This window comes from Arvicanthis niloticus, chromosome 11, assembly GCF_011762505.2.
Source record: "Arvicanthis niloticus isolate mArvNil1 chromosome 11, mArvNil1.pat.X, whole genome shotgun sequence".
Classification (NCBI taxonomy): Eukaryota; Metazoa; Chordata; class Mammalia; order Rodentia; family Muridae; genus Arvicanthis; species Arvicanthis niloticus.
Genome location: NC_047668.1, coordinates 47047393 through 47066489, shown reverse-complemented (window position 1 = coordinate 47066489; position 19097 = coordinate 47047393). Strand labels below are relative to the sequence as shown.

Sequence of the window (19097 nt, the reverse complement as noted above, 5' to 3'; positions counted from 1 at the left end):
AAAGCTAACATGTAAGGTAAGTCACATGGGCTTCTCAAGGAAAAATATTCTGGCTGACAATGCATGCAAAACCAAAATTATAAACTATGCAAGAAAATTAACATCCGGGGGAATACAATCAAGAGGAATAGCAAACACCTCTAACATCATAGCATGGCCTGTAAATATTTAGAATGTTTTCGAAAATAGAGGAAGAGATGGTGTCTTAACTAGGGTCTCTATTGCTGTGAAGAGACACCATAACCATGGCAACTCTTATAAAGGACAACATTGAATTGGGGCTGGCTTACAGTTCAGAAGTTTAGTCTGTTATCTTCATGGTGGGATGCATGGTGACAGGCAGATGCTGGAGAAGAGCTGAGTATCCTACATCAGGATCTACAGGTATCAGGAAGAGAGAGTGAAAGTAGACCTGGCTTGAGCATCTCACAACTCAAAATCCACCCTCAGTGACTCCCTTCCTCTCAAGTAAAGCCATATCTCCTAATAACTCCACTTCCTACGAGCCTAAAGAGGTCATTTTCATTCAAATTACTGAAGATGGAATCCTAGCATAAGAAGTTCTACTATGAACTCAGGAAAATGATTTCTAAAAATGCCAGAAGAAAACTCATAGTACCTAAAATATGGATAGCGTGCAGTCCTTTTCCTTACATAAGAAAAATTTATTTTTAAAAATCACTAGTATATAACATAGAACTTGCTCTTTAATTAATAAAAGCAAATTTTAATGTTGTAAATATTTCAGTTTCTAGTGTAAAATCTGGTAATTCTTCAGTAGCACCCACCCTGTAAATAACAACAAAATAAAAAAGCTGAACAAATTGGAAATCAACAACACTCCATAGATTTATCAAAGATATATAGGACTCATATGTCATCAATCCTGGAGATGCAGGTGGCTTACTAAAAGTAAAACTAATGGCCTATAATAATATGAAGTAAGTCCATTTTAGAACTACAGACAAAAAACTTTTCCTGTAGAAATATAATTAGGATCCTCTTTCCTTCAAAATTTCTCTCATACACATCAAAGTGAAGCATAAACTATAACACTAATAAATAAAATTATTAGAAAATAATTTTTGCCAAAATAATACTAGGAAATACTTTTCCTAATAATGACATTTATAAAGAAAAAATATATAGGAGAGAATAGCTTGACATCAGTAAAATAAAAGAAACCCTTATATAAGGTAACAGTTGTCACAAACCAGTTAAAAGGCAAATTGCTGGCAGTACATAGCAATGTGTATAGGAGATGGATCATTATTCTGGATTTAACTTCCTTCATCTTGCAAATAATGGCAAATAATGGACAAAGTCTTTAGTTTTAAATTATAGACTGCAAGTCTCATAATAAATATAATTGAAATGATAGGTCATTACATAAAAACAAAAGCCAGAAGGGAGAAATAGGAGAAAGGGGCTGAGAGGGTGGGACTGGGAGGAGAGGAGAGAGGGGTGCTGTGATTGGGATGTAAAGTGAATAAATTAATGAAGAAAAAAAAAAGAAAGGCTGAAAGAGCAATACAGCTACAAAAAGATAGTCAATACTTGCTAAGCTTTAAATATGCCTACTCCCATAGCTCATAAATTGCAAACCTAACCCACAACCACCACAAAGAAGGGTATGGATGAAAGGCCAGAAGGTCATGAGGGCTTTTCATTTGTATGTGAATTGATGCCAAGGGTGCTTCTGTAAAAGAATTATTTCATCCATGCACTAGGATACTATATGGTAAGCACCCCTGTTTATTTGGGAATACTTAGAACATGCAAATGGAAAGATTGCTAGCAGCCAACCAACTGTTTCTCCATAGTGAGCAGTAGGACAAGGCTGGGGTGAGATGGGGGCCGTTTAATTGCTTAGTAAAGATTGCAATGATGACAGCTCTAAAGAGCAACAGGGGTGGGGGACACATTGTTGGAAATTAAGTGTTCCAACCTAGAGGTGAGCTCTGACTGCCCACAGATCATTGATCAGAACTTGACACACGATCCCACAAAGGAGGCAGAGAAATAAAGTCCTCCCATGGTCACATGTGAAGAACTGGAGATTAAGCATCAGGCATTTGGGAGCATCACGGTTGCCAGTTGATCATTAATATTCCTTCATTTAATGAGAAACTGAAACACAAGCTACACGATGCTAATATTCAGGGTGATGGGAGGATGAGTGTCTGTTAGATTCATCTTTGTCTAACTACTTAGAAAGGGGAAAGCACTTCTCATTCGTTATTTAGCTTGAGTTAGACCATCAATCTATCAAATCAAGACAAAGAGAGGGAATGGGGTGAATGCTAAAAACCACAGTAACTCAGAAACATCATATCTTTATCAAAAAATATTATAAGCCTATTAAAATATGCCAGATGTGGTGGTCACTATCTAAATCCACTCTCCCTATTTCTGTTCCTAAAATCCTTTGTAAACTAACATCCTGACATATTTGATGCTTTCTCTAACTTCTCTGCTTTTGGTCATTCTTTCAGTCTTCATTAACTTACACATAAAAAAATAAAAACAAAACAAACAAACAAAACCATAAAGCTTGTTCTAAACGTCAGTGGGTTTTGTTTGTTTTTGTTTTGTTTGAGGACAAAAAAATAAGGGTCAAAGAAAGTCTAACCACCTGTGGAAAATTAACATCAAATGATTTTGCATACTACTTTAACAGTAAACAAGGAGAAAATATTCTGTTTCTGAAGCAAGCAGAAATTATTTCTCATGTAGCCTTTCACAGTTTTCTTGTCTGTCACTTTGTTTGATTCTCTGAGTGCTCCTGTAAGAAAAGCTGAGCGGCGTTTATCACCCATGGTGAACAAATGAAAGTTTGGAAATTGGGGAGGGTCTCTAACATGCCCCAAATCATACAAGGTCAAAGCTGAGCTGTTCCTGGTTTAGATTTTAAGACCTGGTCTCTTCCTGCTATGGCATCCTGCCTGTTTGGAGCTGGTGGACTAGTCATCATGCATATTTATTCCGTTCTGGAGACATGACTTAATTCAGGCCCATGTCATAGTTTGGGAGTTCTTAGGGAATTATAGAAGAAATTTGATAGTTTGCCAATTGAAAACTGGCATGCTAGATATGCCACAAGCTGTAAACCTTCATACCAAAGTGAGAGAAGATATTCCTTCAGCATTGAGAGAGTACAAACTGCATATTTCTGTTTCAGTTCTGTAGTTCCCTTGTCCAAAGGCCAGGAAACTACCTTCCCTCTCCAGGTCTCAGTTTCTCCAAAGTGTCAAATGAAGAGATTAAATGAGGCCACCTCTAATTCTGTGTCTGCTCTCCGATAGTAAAATATTTAAATATGTATGATAAAAGGCAGTGTCCCCTTTCCATCTAGGACTTCCCTCCCCTCCCCCTGCACACACATTAAATAAATGCACTGGAACCTGGGTATGAAAGAAATGCAAATCAGAAATCTGCATTTATGTATAAAAATATGAAAATCACCAGATTTTCTAAAATCTTCCCATCTCTTCTCATATTAACAGATGGGACACAGTTTGATGGAGCCGATCAGAGGAAGCAGCTGCCATCTTCGCAGCCACACCGCATGAGTGACACTAATGAGACAGGTGAAACTTGCAAGAGCCCAAGATGTGCCTCAAGAAACCACTGCTGCTCTGCCAGGGTCATAGTGGGCCTGTTTGTGGGGTTGTCATCAGCTCCAAAAATAGACCATGTGGGTAATATTTCCTCTAATGATGATGATTATTATTTATAGTCTGCCCCAGCCTGGCAGGCAAGTGTCCCAGAAGAACAAAAGGATGCTCAATATAATTAAAACAAAGAAAATGTAGAGGTGTTGGCGCACAAGAAAAGGGAGCCATTCACTAACAGAGTAGAGTAGTCTTTGTTAGATTTGATGAATTATCACTAATGGGGAGTTTATTTTAGGATCACACAACATTTGTGGGTGTATTGTTTGATGCATACACAAAAATGCATCCTAACATTTCTCTTCTGATAAAAACGAAAATGTTCTGCGTTGCTCTTTTAGGTTTTTATTTGTTTCATATCCCCATAAATAATTTGAAAGGGAAATCCATCTATAGGTCTTGAACATCGAGGAATACAGATTGATTGTATGGATGCTTATTAAGTATACATTATCTTTCTAGCATTGAGAATGTAGATGTGGTGTGTGTGTGTGAGTGGGTGTGTGTATGTGTGTGTATGTGTGTGTGTGTGTGTATGCGTGTGTGTGTTAGTATTTTTGTGTGTGTATGATTCCTAAATTAAATCTCTGTGATGTGTGCTGTGGATTGGAGTTCAGGAAAGACTTTGTTACATCTCATATGAAAGGGCAGATGTTTTTACAAAGGGTGGAGGCTACAAGAAACAAACGCATAGAGGTGTGATGTAATAGTTTGCTTTTAAGATTATGAAGACACTAGAGGGAAGAACAATCAAGTACAGACAATAAATGAGTTCTGTCCTAATGTGATTGGGTAACCATTGAAAGATTTCAGTGAGGGAGCTTCCACAACCATGCTTCCTTAAAGAGGATCTCTGGAGCTGCAGGTAGACAGTGAATTGAATGAAGAAAGAATATAATTGAGACCATTCAGAAGCCACTAAAAGTCTTTGATCAATGGTTTGTTGTAGGTAATGGGAAGATAAGTCAGAAGATAGCAGCTGTTGAGATGGCTCATTTGCATAAGGCTTAATGCACAAGGGTAAAGATTGAGAGTTGGAACCCCCAGGATCCCCAGAAAAAGGTGGCTAGTCCAATTAATGAGGTCTGGGTTCATGTGAGAGACCCTGCCTCAAAATCAAGTGGAGATTGACAGAGGAAGACAATACACATCAACCTTTGGTCTACATACACATACACACACACACACACACACACACACTCACACACAAACACACACATCACAGAAGATAAATGTAAATTGTTACTATATTGAATTCCCTATAAGATTCAATATTCTAAGGCATTTCTCACATGGTTAAAGAGTTAAGAGAGAAAAACACAAGAACTTGAAAAAAATGCTCAAATGACTGCTTACAAAGTGACTGTCACATGCAGTCATATATATGTACATAAACATGTAGCATGACACATTTGCACGTTAGCAATATGGCCTGCCAAGAAGCTCCATGGAGTCAGCTTTATTGATTGTGATAAGAATCCTAATGTTATTCTCAACCCCAGATTGTGTTTTCCAGATCCCTAAATTTGACAAAATCTCTGGTAGGAAGAGAAAACATCTTGACCTATGTCTGAACTGAAGTCTATCCACTTGTTCATTAATATGTCTCTTGGGAAATAAAATATTTGCAAGAAGGAGAAGAAGAATAAAATAATACAGGAGAAGGACGAAAGAAGAGGAGAAGAAGAAAGAGGAAAAGGAGGAGGAAGATGAGAAGGAGGGAGAGGAGGAGGAAGAGGTGAATGTCCAATAGATTCAAGGCTCAGTCCACAATAGTTAGTCATGAAACTTTTGTTGGGCTTTCATGACTATGATTCAGCTTGATGACTTGAATAAGTTATACCAAGCCTTAATTTTCTGAACTATAAAATGGGTACAGTCATAAGTGACCCCTACTTATCTGTTTGTGATGCCACACAGATGACGGGAGTATGCCTTTAAAATACTCTAACCCTTTGCTCAAGGTTTGCTTAATGTATCATTACTTTGTTGGTAGTGATTTTGGAAATTATGTAAGCTTCAAGGGTGGTAAGGTTGGGTCTCCTAAAGAGGCTGACTCATTTGTCAAAGGCACCAAAATTGATACAATCAGCAATTTTGGATTTACTTAGCCAGCCAAGTATTGAGGTCAACTAACCTATTAAAAGTCCTAGAGGATTTGTTCTTAGAGGAGAGGAGCCATATACTGAAGACTTGATAGTAGATGTGAAAAGAATAAAAATAGATTTAGGATGGGAAATACAATGACATTTCAAATTTGGTAGCTTAAGTGGCATCAGGCACTGTGCTGGACTCATTTTATGAAATATCATTTTATGGACATTTCTTCTTTTGCTCTAATTTCTGTTCTTCATGAAATAGGTACTCATTAAATGTCAGTTGCATACACAACTATTTCTGGCCAGTGCTATGATTAACACTTTCTCAGGTTCCGTACAAGGCTATGGAAAGAGAGAAGCATGCTTATGCCCCATTGCTGTAGGAGAAGGAAGACAGCCTAGATCTGTCCATAGACTAAGTCTGTTAAGGTCCTATGGTATTCCCGACTTCCTGACTTAAAAGTGTTCACTTTTCTTTTCTGTTAATACTCATCCATCATTCTCCCTTTCAATTCTTGGGCTACATAATCTTCTCTGTTACTGACCATCATTTTACTCTGTTTATGCAAAACCTAGTTATTGACCCCATTTTTCTGGATGGATGGATGGATGGATGGATGGATGGATGGATGGATGGATGGATAGATGGTGCCTACATTTATATGCCTGGCTGTGTGCTGGATGAGGAGTTTACTCCAGAGTGTTCCTTATATTCAGAGTCCAGAGATCTAGTAAAAACCAAACTGAGTTTTTGAAAAACCTCTGAAACAATCAGACATATTTTTACAACTTTATTAATAGATATACATTTTTGGCAAATATCTAAAGAAAGAAAAGTGAGACTGCAATGAATTGTCCATTTATTTAAGTGGTATTCACTGAATGTTAACTTTTTATGTATTGGATATTCTCTGAGGTGCTTGGAAGTAATAAATACTGATAAAGCATAAACCATGACCTCTCAAAAGTCATGGTCTAGTTGAGAGGCATGTGTAGATTGCTTATTATTATTTAAGAACTCCATAGTTTGGGATTTCTTTTTTATTGAAACTTACTTCTACATATGTGCAGGGAGCCTTGGATAGCCCATGTATGCTCTTTGATTGGTGACTTAGTCTCTGGGAGCTCCTGGGGGTTCAAGTTAGTTGATCCTGTTGGTCTGCCTTGTCTGGTCTGGCCTCAGTGGGAAAGGATACACCTAATCCTGTAAAGACTTGGTGCCCCAGAGAGGGGAGATGCCCAGGGAGAAGGCACTCTCTCAAAGGCAGAGACAAAGAGGATGGGGATGGGGATGGGGGTGAGAACTCTGCAAGGGGGGACCAGGAAGTGGGGGGCAACATTTGGAGGTATAAATAAATAAAATAATTAATAAAAAAAAACCCACTGATTTTTAAAGACATGTGGTGGTGGTGGAGCACGCCTCTAATCTCAGCAGTTAGGAGGCAGAGGCAGGTGGATCTCTTGAGTTTGATGCCAGCATGGTCTACAGAGTGAGCTCCAGAACAGACAGTACTACACAACAGAGAAACTCTGACATAAACAAACAAACAAACAAACTTATTTTTAGTGACTGGAGAAATGTCTCAGCAGTTACGAGCACTTGACACTCTTCCAGAAGACCTGGGTTTGATTCCAGCACCCACATCAGGCAGCTTGTTTATAACTCCACCTCTGTGATATTCACTGCCATCTTCTGGACTTTGTGAGCACTATACACACATGGTATATTCTTTCTCTTCCCCCCTCTTTCTCTCACACACACACACACACACACACACACACACACACACACACACAGACACACACACACATATTAAAAACTGATATTTATCCCCAAAACTAATACTTAAAATGCTTTTGAGGGTTTGATTTATTTTGTTTGTTTGTATTGTTTTTGCCTCAACCAAAATACTTAAGTCCCCCTAATGTTCCTGATGAGTGTCTGAATGAGATGATGGCCATTGCCTTCTCAGCTCTTTTTTTGTTTTGTTTTGTTTTGTTTTGTTTTGTTTTGTTTTTTTGGGTTTTTTTGTTTTTTGTTTTTTTTTTTTTTGTTTTTTTGTTTTTCGAGACAGGGTTTCTTTGTGTAGTTCTGGCTGTCCTCACTCTGTAGACCAGGCTGGCCTCGAACTCAGAAATCTGCCTGCCTCTGCCTCCCAAGTTCTGGGATTAAAGGCGTGTGCCACCAGCCTTCTCAGCTCTTGTGGGCTAACCTGTACTGTGACATTCTCATGTCTATGCTTTTATTGACAGTTTCACTCTCTAAAGTGGCCTAAGTATGATACAAAGGTTCCCAATACATGAGGGCTGTGATGTTTGATAGGGAGAAAAAAATACACATGAGATTGACCAGGGACAGTGCTGTTGGCCATGGACTCACTGCCAGTAAACCAACAATATATATTAAGCGTGATGTCCCTAAATAGAAAGCTGTTTGCTGATGTGTTAATGAAACTGCACCTAGAGGCTTATGGCCACCGAATCCTGTGTCTCCCATAGAAGCTATGATCCAGTGTCTATGTGCAACAACCTCGAGTGTGGTACCTTGATAAAACACAGCTACTGTGAATAAGGAGAACTGACCATTTAGTCAATTGATTCCCCAAGCACAGTTAAGTAGGGATGACCAAGAGGCTATGAATGAAATGCGTTAGAAAAAGTAATTATGGGGGGTTGCTTCTGAGTCCAGTCTTTAAAAATATAAGCAGATGTTCGATGGATGATCTGGACGATGGCAGGTCGTTCAAGCATCGGAGGACTGTATGAAGAGATTAGACTATGACAGACCTGACAAACGAGCATCTACAAGAGCACTGAGGTCGGAGAGTTTTAGTCATAAACTAAGCCACAGGCAGGAACTTGCAATCACTACAAAGTTTCTCTGCATAGTTTAAGCTATAGTTTTTGTATCAAGGAAATATGCAGCATGTCAGCTGTGAAAATTGGCTCAATATTCATAATCAAATCTATTATCCTCCTGCTGAAGCCTGGCCCCTGTTTCCGTAGAAACCCCTAGTTACACAAAGGGACCCTGGCTGGCCATTGGCAAGAAAACTCAGCATCCCTGGAGGCCACTACAGTAATGCCAGGGGGGAAAGCACAACATAATTCCTGGTGAGACCAGAGAGCTGAGACAGCAAAGTATCATTAGCTTGTAACATATAGGACAGAGAGTACTACAACGAACCAGGATACAGCATCCCTCAGTCTCCCCACCATGCTCCTATCTATGAAAGATACCGCCTGCCAGTGTAACAGAACCTAGCCATCTCTTGACATGCAGCACAATTCAGGGCACACAAGAGGGTGACATTTAAAACAGCCCCTTCTTTCACAGTTCCAAAGCAATTGATACATGTGCTCACATCAACCTCCTAATGCAGGCTTCCTAAGTCCCATTTTGTAGACAACAGCTCCAAATGACAGAGTAATCTTTTTAAAGTTCACACAGCTTGTCCCAAGGATCCTTAAGGAATCATCAGCTTCTTTACTTGAGGCCTAGAGGGGGCACTCTGCACAGCTCACACATGCACACGCACACGCACACGCACACGCACACGCACACGCACATGCACACGCACACGCACATGCACACCCAGGTCTCCACTCCCTGCTCCAGTGTGTACTCTGCAACACTGCAGAATCTCCCTCATCCCTATGTGAACTGTTCTTGTTCTATTTGCTGCCTGTTGAGGGCTGGGCCGTCTCTCAGAATTTAACAAGACCCCTTGAAGCTTCTGCTTCCATGGTAAATTCCTTCTATGCCAGGCCTATAGGGGCAATATCTTCATTCCAAACTCTTTCCTGTTCTACCTTGTCATAGCCTGGGCTGACAGCATTGTCAAAGGCCTGGGGCAAGTCCTCATTCATCATTTAGTAAAGTTCCTGGCATTTAGTTGATGCAGTCTATCAAAACAACAAAACAAAACAAAAACCCACCACTCAAAAAGATTGTTCTTGAATTGTATTGAATTTAGATAGCAAGCGTAGTTCATGTGAACCAGCCTATGATGTGAATGAATACCATCCAAAACAAAGTCTGAACTCACCTGCCCCTAATTGACAGTTTAATTTCACTGTAATCTTTATTATGACAGCTTCTGAACTTGTTATTAGCATTACTGATAAAGTTGAAAGACTATTTCAACTGATTATCGTGTCTTAAGAAACATTTAATTATTAAATTCCACACTGATAATTAGAAAACCCTATTATTTCGTAATGGGCTCAGCAATACTACCCAGGTATCCCTCAATTACTGAAACAGAAGCCGCCTCTGAGTGTGCTAAAGTGAACTCTCAGACGCCCAGGGATCTCTGCTCACCAACATGAGCTGTGTCACTACAGATGGAGAGTACACAATAAAAGGTCTGCTCAGCTTCCAGAATGATCGTGTTCCACAGATGAATTTGGTATCTGGGGCTGAGTCATTCATGACCTTCCCAATGCCTGGCCAAAGCTGAAGGTAGACAGGATAAGTAAAGGAGAAAAGGTGAGACAGAGATGTGTGTGTGTGTGTGTGTGTGTGTGTGTGTCTGTGTGTGTCTATATCTGTGTGTGTATCTCTGTGTGTCTGTGTAGCTGTGTGTGTATGTCTATGTGTGTGTATATCTCTGTGTGTCTGTGTAGCTGTGTGTGTGTGTCTGTATCTGTGTGTGTATCTCTGTGTGTCTGTGTAGCTGTGTGTGTGTTTCAGACAAATCAAAGCTAAGATCATGGCAAGAAAAATTCTAATAGAACCATAATAACATAGACTGTCCTCAGAAGGACCAAAAATACAGGCAAGTGCAGGTCAGGGGGGCCTTGAGAAACTTATGCAACCCAAGGACCATTTTCATGTGGGAGACTGTATCATTCTAACTAGACTGTGCCTGTCTAGACCCTGTCTGAATTCTTGCCAAAACTGAACCAAACACTCCACTGCTAAGCAGTTCCTGGGAGCCTGTCAGAAACACAGACTGTCGGAGCCTCTGGAGACTTAGGCAGAGTAAATTCATCATGGAGACTTATACTGGCTTCAAGCAAGAGGATAGAGCAATGCTCTCCCTGAAGTTACTTCCATTGTTGGAGCCCTATGCTTTCACTCCTGTTCCCGACCCACAAACTCACTATCCAAAGAAGCCACGACTGTCAGCACAAGGCCTGACACACTGTGAAGGTCTAATATTGTATAAATGTTATAATGATCTTCTCTGGTTGGCTGACTAGGGGAAAGAGCAGCCAAACTAGGTAGATGTCTGCAAGGCAAACACACATACAGGGGCTCTGACTCACAACCTGTTTGGCACAGCTCAGTCCTCTGGGCTTCCGGATTCTCCCTCTCTTTAAATGCATAAAACCTCCTCAGCAGATGTTTTAAAACAATGATCCGTGACAATGAGAGTTTAAGCTACTTTCTCCTTACCTCGCAAATTTTTAGACTCACTTTTTCGAAGACCGTTGCATTTCATGAGCTAGGCATTTGGGAAGACTTTTGGGGGGGATCCCACTCAATCAGGCCTTTAAGGCTGGGTGCGTGTTACTAGGATAGGCTAGGGAAGTGTGAGAACAAGCAGGTTCACCATCCAAAGTAACTTGGGGCCAGGGAGGGGGAGCTAAGTATTTGGGGATGATCTGGTGTAAGCACAGTGTCAATGTGAGTGTACGCCAGTGGTCTATGGAGATTGTGCCTTTTGGGGGTGTTTTGTTTGTACTTTGTTTGTTTGAAGGGGAAAGGTGGGTATGGAGGAATTCAGGCCTCCTGGTGAATAGCAAGGCAAGTGGCCCAGACAGAGAGAGGGTTACTATTAGCTGGGAGGTACAGTGCTAATTCCTGGGTGCAGCTCCTAGTGCTTAGCCTGACTAGAAGGGAACCCGGCCCTCCGAGTGACAGCGGGGAGGGATTCCCGGGCTAGGGCGGGGCGGGCGGGCCGTGGGGCGGGGCTGGGGCGGGGCGGGGCGGGGCTGGAAGCCGACTCTCGGGCTGCGGCTGCCGCGGGAGAGGCGTCCACAGCGGCGGAGCGGGCGGCCGAGCAGAAGCAAGGCGGCGACAGCGGCTGCGACTTCGGTGAGCGTGGTGCGAACGCGGCTGGGGCGCGGCAGGGATCGCGGGCTGAGACTCGCAGGGAAAGGCGCTGCGGAGGCGCAAGGGCCTCCCGAGCGCCAGACTTGGTGGAGCGGGGCGTCCGTGGTTCTCCTCACCCGGCTCGCAACGCCCTGCAGCCCCGGGCGAGGGAGGGAGGCAGCTAGCTCTCGACTCGGTCCTGAACTGTTCTCCTTGGTTCCCGAGCACAGAGGTCTGTGCGTCCATTGCTCCCTCTCTCCGGGTCTCCTGATTTTATTTCTTTTCCAGAAGAGTCCCTTCACCCTTCAACCACTCCCACCCCTATCGCCCCCCCCTCCCCCGAATCTTCATCTCCAAAGCTATTCTTCAGGAGATCCGCGATCTTCCTCCTCCGGGTTTCCCTGCGAGGGCCATGCCTCTGCTCCCCATATTTCTGTAGCCCCAAGGCGTGGATGAAGCTGGTCCTGGTCCCTGTACACCTGGACCCTTCTGCTGCCACCTGCCACAGAGGTGCTTACCCAGCAGGCAAACTGCTGAGCCTAGGACCTCCTCGCCTCCGCGGTATTCACTCCCCCTCATGCCAGAACTCCCAACTAGAGTCCAGCAGGAGGAGACTTTTCCAAGCTGGAGCTTCGGGAACAATTTGACCCACTTCCCGAGGCATTGGTCTCTGGCCAGCCATGCTTTTTGGTAGACACACCTGTCTCGTTTGCCAGCTGAGGGACTAACAAGAACACCTCTTGACAAAATGTGCCAGCCCGTCCCCTATTCCTTCCCCCAACCCCCATTCTTTTTCCTAGCTGTTAAACTTCTTGGCCTATGTCCCCAGAGAGGAAGGTCTAGAGCCTTTGCCATTTAAATCTGCTAAAGCTCTCACCCTCACCCCCAACCCCCATCTCTGTGAAGGTCCCCAGAATTCTGTCAGCCATTATTGGAGGAGGAAGGGTCCAGTACTGATAGGGCCACCATTCTGAGTTCTGGGTATGATTTCTTCTCCTATGTGGGTGATTCCCTGCCTGCTTCATAAAGAACCCCAGGCTCAGGGCTCCCCTGAAGCTTAGTGGTTTCCTTGTTAGAAACTTTCACTACTCTGACCAATCACCACCTCTTCTAGATTGGTCCAGGCTGAGTCCCCAGGGCTCAGGGAAAGCTGGGTTCGCACCAGCAGTTTGAGAACCTATGCTGGGCAGCAAACAGAGGGTGGTTCCTAGCTAGGCCTCAGCTTTGGGAAGACCAGCCTGTTAGGGTTGTTCCCAGTCAGACTGACTTTTACACACTGGTTCTGAGGGCTTCATGTGAAGAGAGGAGGCAGACCAGGGGCTGGTTTTCCTGCCTGTTTCTGACTGTCTTGTGTTGCTATGGTGACAGTTTTGCCTCTTCCTCCCCCTGACTCTTCTGGGAGCTGGTTTTTATTGGTCTGTTGTCCTGTCTTTTATGGCTCTAATTTCTTCTTTCTACTTGCTCTGAAATAAACAGTCATAAACATGGGCACTGGGCCCAGGCTGGGGGCTGGCAGAATCCACCTCCTTTGGGCCCCTAGCTCCTGTGCGGAAAGAATGCTGAAGAAGAGAAAGTGGGATAAACCTACTATGCTCCTCCTTACTCTCATCTTTGAGGAGGGGACAGTAGGATCCCAGGTGGGGTGCATAGTTGGTATCATACTTCTTGGTGGGCCAAACACTTGTGATAGCTCACTGGGGTGCCAGTGTTCTAAGGGAAGGGCAGCCGCCATCTCTCACTTTGCAGCTGAAGCAACTAAGCTCAGAGCAAGTGACTTGTTTCCCATGGGCTCTGGTTGATGTGAGCACACAGTCAGCTCTCAGATTTAATCAATGAAGGGAAGCCATGGAGCTGATACATGAATCTCCCTGCTTCCCATCCTGCTGTTCTCCCAGGTCTGTCTCCTCAAGGACTTCCCTGCACCAGGAAGTTAATTAGAAAGGGTTCCAGTCCCCTAACTCCTGTGACACATGCTGCCTTCCATGCCCTTTGGACATCCTGAACCCCAAGTGCTGGGGACCCAAGTTGAGAGCAGAGTGAAGCCACTTGTGACTTCCTGTTTTTACTCAGCACTGAGAGGAATTCTTCAGTTTGCTTTTGCTTATGCTCCCAGGGCCTAGATGCAACCGGATGACTCAAGGACACAGAGCCAGCCCTGAGAAAGGAGTTCCCAGAGAACTAACCCAGTCCATAGTATCTGTCACCCACTCTCCCCTGTCCGTGGCACTCTGCAGTGAAGCTCTTCCTCCCTTCCTGGTTATTTTTCTTTTCCTTGCATTCTCTCTTTCTCCCCTTTGCTTGGCAATGTTCTGGCTTGTTGAATTAGAGCAACATGTACAGACAAGGTATCAACAGCCTCTCGGTCAGCTGTTGACCCAGAGGAAGTCAGTTCGTTCACATGAACCTCATTCTGTCTTTCAAATAGACATGAAGCATCTTTATCTTTCCTGCTGGCTGTTGCTTCTTATCTTAGGATGGAATGTATTAGCCTACCTGCTATGTTTTGAATGGCTAGAAGGCTGAAAGACCTTTAGTGCCCTACATTTTGTTGGAAGATTTTTAGGTTAAAGAGATGCCTGAGCCACTTATTGGTAGGTTGAAATTTTTAGGATTTTTAACCCATAAACTTTCAAGGCCAGCGGCATTTCCTCGAGTTATTTTGTGGACTGTTCCTGGGATGCACACCTTCATTTATCCACGTCATATTTATGTACCAGATACAGTGCAGGGATCACAGAGGCATGACTTCCCCTTCTAAAAAATGTGGTCTGGTGGAAAAGGAAGGCCTGGAAATAGATTTTTGTCCTGCAGTCAGAGCAGTGTTTTGACAAAGGGATAGGTGGCGTGGAGTCCAGAGACGGCTCTTAGTCAGATCGTCCCTTAGGGTTGTTGGTCAGGCAGCCTGGGCTCTGTGGCTGAAGTACAACTGACCGACTACTGTCACTAGGAAGGCCCTCATTTAGCCTTCACAGAACCGAGTGATTATCAAAGAGAGCTCCTCCTTTGGGTCTGGTGAGCATATGACAAGGAGCCAGTCCTGCCTGTCTCTGGGAGTTTTGACTCACTCATAGTAGCCTCTGGTTCCTGCTTCACCTTGATTACAAATCCTTTCTATGATGCCACAAGAATTCCAAGACTAGATCTTATGGTGACTGGGAAGAGAGAAGATGATGGAATCAGGCATGAATTTAAGCTCCGTTGTGTCGTGTTCTGGCTGTGGGGTCCTGAATGTCTGCCTGAGCTCGCTGAGGTTCCGTGCTCATGGCAGCAAAACTCCAATACTTACACTTGTCTTGTTCCAGATTAAATGGTCTTATGTGTTTACAGGGCCTGGCATGGTGCCAATCTCACAATAGACTTGCTCTTATTTGCTTGTATTGATTAGAGAAGAGTTCTCCTGTTAAGGGGCTTCTGGGTCCTCTTAGCATCCCTGGGGACGGATCTCTGGATGAATCCTGGCCCTCGGAGATCCATTCATTATCTAGGAAGGTTAAAAATTGCCCACCGTCAGACTCCTAGCTTTGCTAGTTAATCTTCTAGTTTTCTCTTACCAGATAAGCCATGTTCTCCATCACCAGAACAAGTACCAGTCTGGAACACTTTTTGAAATGGAAATGCACTTCCAGAGTTGCAGGAATGCAATTTTTTCTCCCCTATCAGAATCCTTTAAAATAAATGTTTGCTTAAAAAAGAAACTCCTGGACCTGTTTAGCCCCGCCCCTTCCATTTGTTTTTAAATCTATGTTTATATATTTGCTTGTCTCTCTTCTGGATTTAAAGAAATGGGGACAGGGAGGTAAAATCGCATCAGCTAGTAAGTGGCAGGGCCAGAATTTAAAATGAGGTCCTGCTTACTCTTTGTGCCATGGCATACAATCTTGTCATTTTCTTGGCTGGTATGTCAGAGAACCAAAACAAGTGTGTTTGGAGAATACAAGTGGATTTTAGTAAGGGTGGAACTGGTTAGTGCTGTAGTAACTCAGACTCATAGTAAATATTTAGAGAGCTTATTAAGGTTTTGCTCTCAGTTCAGCATTAACAAGGCTTTCTGCAGCTGGCTGCGGGATTTCTTTTTACAAGTGATGAATAGAAGGGAACTCTGACATGTCTTAGTCAAGAAAGAACAGTTGATGGAATTCTAAGTGGATTTGTTAGCACAAAGAATGGATTGTTGGTTTGTCATTAATATAATCCAAATCACTGGGCAGGACAGGATTTTATCATTGAACATGTGAATGGAAAAATATCACAAGTGTTTCTCTGGGATGTAGACATAGTGAGAAGAGATACAACAGAGTTAGAATGGTTGATGACAGGTATGGGGGTAGGGAGCTTGTCAAAGGCAATGGTGGTATGGATTTAGTCTGCTGGTACAGCTCATATCTAGGAAGATGAGGGTGTGAAGTGGTTTGAGTGTTACTCTTTAGCCCTCAGTAGGTAAGGTAGAAGCCGATATTTCCATAATAGCCCTGCTGTTTCAAGTGCTGAGGACAGGGACCACACTTCCCAGCAGTGTGCTTATCAGGTCCAGCTGAGCACTGCAGACAGATGTGGTGCTATTTGCAATTATCTCAGGGCCTGAGTCTGGTGTCTGCTTATTTAATGACTTCACTTTCTAATAAAAATTCTGTATGGCATAGATAATTAGATTTTTAAAATGAAACTGGGAAAGAGAGTGCCCCAAAGAGTTTAATTGCAGTTTTATGATAGATCAAGCACAAACATGGGATCGTTCATTTATATAACCAATGCTTACCATGTGGGCTCTTGCCCTTGGCCTGTGCTTGGTTGAGTACCTACAGATCAGTGTAGTATTACCCCTGCCCTCAGGTAGCCGCCACTCCAAAGGCGAAGCAAAGGAGGAAGGACCCACCCAGGCATGGCCAGGATCATAAAACAGCTAGCTAAAGGAAGAGGTAACATAACACAGTAGAGTCCATTCTCAGGGTAACTCAATTCCCTCTTGAATGCTGAGACAGAAAAGTGTGTGCCCAGGAACAACTGTGTTCAGCTCTTGACACCCAGCCTACCTTCTGGGATACAGGAGGAGCAAGCCCCTGGGCTCCTGCTTCCCTGTCTATAAAGCAGGAAGGATTTGATGGCTTGAAAGGATTTTTCCATGTCTAGTCTTCAAAACCCTTTGGTTTATTTTACCCATTGGTCAGTGAAGAAAGGTGTCCTGAAAGCTTTAGTGAGCCAGCTTCTTGAGAGAGCTGAGAAGAGTCAGGAGTACTTCCAGGGAATCCTCTTAGAGAGCTGCTCCACCCCAGGAAGAGAGCCATTTTCTGATTGAGCACCCCCTCCCACTGCCCCCAAATGATTGAAAGTCAAATCAGATGAGAGCAGAGGATCAAGGAAGGTCACAGGAGTGGAGCAGAGCTAATACCATATTCCATAGCTTTCATTAAGGTGAATGGAGAAGGGGCTGGTCTCACATGCTCACCACCTACAATGGCCTTCTGCCTTGAGTTGATGTCCTTTAAACCTTTTTTTTTGGGGGGGGGGAGTGGGTGTGGATGGAGCTTGTGTTACTTTTTTAAAACTAAATTAAAATGCACATGAGGAGCAATGAACAATCTACTTACTTCAGGGCCTTCAAGTTCTTTCAAGGCCATCAGCAATGAGGTCTTGGTCCATGTAGGAACAGTGATGCAGTTAGATCCAAGTCAGCCAAAGTGGGGAGGCAGCATGCTGAGGACAGGGCCATGGATGCAGAGTCAGAAAACACCATGGATCTTACGTCCACACTGTCTTCTCACGTGCAACCTGGGCTTTGACAAGTTGTCTCCCTTTTAATTTAATTTAATTTAATTTAATTTAATTTAATTTAATTTAACATTTGAGTCTTCTGCCACCTTTGGTGCTATGTGGGAAGCAGCATTCATGGAGCAATAGAAGATCTTGCAGCAAGATAATACCAAGCATTTGATAACCATGTGGGGCAAAGTTCTGAAGGACACATGCAGGAGATATTAACTCTGCCTTGTGGCTGGGGAAGCTAATACCCAGAGGCATGTTTAGGAACTTCGATAATGTTGCCTCACTAGAAAGATGGCCAAGATGGTGTTTGCTCCTATGTGAAATGCCTTTGAGAGCCATTTTCTCTCCATCACTCACACTGTAAATAAGAGACCACACATGGGTGAGGAATGTGGTACTCATCAGCAAGTTTCTTCATAAAATACTCATCTCAAAAAGATAGCAATTCTGTGCTAGCCAGAGGCACCTCCACTCTTTGAAACTGAAATAAACCAAGTGGAATCAAGCTTGTGTTTTAAGTTTCTCCCTGCAACTGACTGATGTCTTTCAGGGTGTCCTTGGCTCAGCCTCCTTTGTGGAAGGATGCTATCTGATAGTAATGAGCTGAGCCTGAACTCAGTCCTGCTAAGTGATGGGTCCCTCCCAATTGAGGCAGGAGCTGTGCAATGTATTTTTCATACACTTCCCTGAGACAGCTGGCAACCCAGGAAATACAATAGAACTATGTTCTCAGCTTACAGAATGACAGAGTCAGTTGTACATGAATACCTTTGGTGTCTTTTTCCTAGATTGGGGGGGGGGGTATGGGTGGGTGGGTGGGTGGGTAGATGGATGGATGGAGGGATGAGAGATTTTATATAGGAAAGATGCAGAGGAGAAAGAAGGAGTGAGGTGAACAAGAGAAGAGATGGATGAGTGTGAGAAGAGGGAGAGTGTCATATATGTATACACACAGACACACACACACACATATACATACATGCACAGAGATACTGAGAGAGAGAAAGAGAGAGAGAGAGAGAGAGAGAGAGAGAGAGAGAGAGAGACAGACAGACAGACAGACAGACAGATTTACTCTACAATTTTTAAATACAGAGCAATGACATGTACCTGGGAGCCTGAGCTTCTCTGAAGCAAACAACTGAGTTGGGATCTTGGTATTTCCCTTGGTCAAATTCCTTAAGTTTGTGAAGTTTTCCAGTTTGCACATGGTAGGTGATGATGTTTGTGTCTCATGGATAGTATGAGGGATATGTTGATTAAATATTGATCATGTACTCTTTCTGCTTGGGCTTTGAATAAAATCTGTTTGAAAAGTTTTGGCCACTCTTGTAGGTTCCTCTTTGGTGTTCTGATGAGAGCGGCCACAAAAGTTTCTCCCTTTCCCTTGACAACCCATCTCTGAGTCTCCCCCTGAAAAGTCCCGTCCTGCAGACTCCCATCTCTAGCCTGTGAGCTCCTGCTCCGTGGCACACACACAAAATAACCTTTGTGCAGTATTGCGGGATCCTAACAAGGAAA

At 43.3% G+C, this 19097-nt stretch overlaps 1 protein-coding gene across 1 annotated transcript in view; it reads left to right on the top strand.

Moving 5' to 3' along the window:
- The first annotated feature begins 11715 nt into the window (after nt 1–11715).
- Cyria (CYFIP related Rac1 interactor A) overlaps nt 11716–19097 on the top strand; it is a 109982-nt gene continuing 102600 nt past the window's right edge. Inside the window, exon 1 of the mRNA XM_034514139.2 lies at nt 11716–11819. The gene's annotated coding sequence lies outside the window, so the exon portion shown is untranslated. The remainder of the gene's footprint in view (nt 11820–19097) is intronic.